Below are 758 nucleotides of genomic sequence, written 5' to 3'. Positions count from 1 at the left end.
GGAGCCGGCGAGAGGGAGGGCACGCGGACCGGACAGCCTCGCCCCCCACGGAGGCGGAGCAGACACCCGGCAGTCGGGCTCGCACACGAGGGCCGGCCCGGGCGCGGGACCGAGGGAGAACCCCGACGGCCACGGCCGCGGCGGCCACCGCGGGAAAACCACGCGGCGCGGCATGCACGGGAACGAGACGGGGGCGCGCCCGAGGCGGGCCGTGACCCGTCCCGGACGGTACCGCCCGACCCGCACACGCCATCACGCGCGCGAGAGAACGAGGGGAGGGAGCGCCCAGAGGCGCACGACTCCCCACGAACCCAGCGGTGGCACGGAGCCGCCCCCACGGCCCAGGCCGCCGCGCTCGCGCGGACGGGGACAGGGGTGCGAGCGGTTCGGGGCAATGCCCTTCCCCACCTCCCCTGCCCCGCCCGGGGAGCGGCGCGGCGGCGCGACCGGGGAACGACTCCTCGCGACCGGACCACAGGTCGTGGCCGGACGCGCGCACCCGAGCGGCACAACCCTCGCGCGGCACCGAGCGGGTGACCGGCGCCCCGCGGGGGCGGGGGTGGCGGACCCGTCGTCCCCCCCACAAGCGCCGGCACACAACGACGCCGTCGCCGGCGGACAGGCGGCGGTGGCGGCCAGGAGACGGGGGGCCGCGGCGGGACCCCCCGTGGGAGCGAACTCGCGAAGGGGCGAGAGAGCAGGGCGGGCCGGGGTCAGAAGAGACCAGGCGGGGACGGCCCGGCAGCACGAGGAGGCGG

This window comes from Urocitellus parryii, unplaced genomic scaffold (assembly GCF_045843805.1).
Source record: "Urocitellus parryii isolate mUroPar1 unplaced genomic scaffold, mUroPar1.hap1 Scaffold_310, whole genome shotgun sequence".
Classification (NCBI taxonomy): domain Eukaryota; kingdom Metazoa; phylum Chordata; class Mammalia; order Rodentia; family Sciuridae; genus Urocitellus; species Urocitellus parryii.
The sequence above is the reverse complement of the archived record's forward strand: the minus strand, read 5'-3'. Positions refer to the sequence as shown.